The sequence below is a fragment of the Chaetura pelagica genome, unplaced genomic scaffold (genome assembly GCF_000747805.2).
Source record: "Chaetura pelagica isolate M959 unplaced genomic scaffold, ChaPel_1.0 scaffold562, whole genome shotgun sequence".
Lineage (NCBI taxonomy): Eukaryota > Metazoa > Chordata > Aves > Apodiformes > Apodidae > Chaetura > Chaetura pelagica.
In genome coordinates, this window is record NW_009952307.1 from 269,202 (window position 1) to 269,594 (window position 393).

Consider the following 393-nt stretch of genomic DNA (forward strand, 5'->3'; position numbering starts at 1 on the left):
ACTTAGTGCCCTGGTCTGGAGATGTGGTGGTGTCAGGTCATGGGCTGGACTTGGTGATCTTAGAGGTCTTTTCCAGCCTTGGTGATGCTGTGATTCTGTGTTTGATATTGAACCCAGTTAGGAATGTTTATTTGAATTTCAGGAAAATCAGTACTTTAACTCTGCGTTATGCTGAAGTTCTAGTCACTTCTGCTCTAACAAGCAGTGTCTTCCCAAGGACGTGTTTTCTGCGTAATCTGCAGTTTTAAGCTCTAATTTGACACGTGTAGGAGTTATTTTCCGGGGGGAAGCAGGAGCGGGTCCCAGCTGGCTGTGCCCAGGAGGCTTGGCAGTGACCTGTCCCTCTGCCGTGCGGCTCCCCGAAGCGCTGACCTGGGCTTGCTGTTCTTGCAG

General features: G+C 50.1%; 1 protein-coding gene across 1 annotated transcript in view; it reads left to right on the top strand.

Moving 5' to 3' along the window:
- The window catches only part of WNK2 (WNK lysine deficient protein kinase 2), a 128,064-nt gene that overhangs the window by 90,038 nt on the left and 37,633 nt on the right, over positions 1-393 (top strand).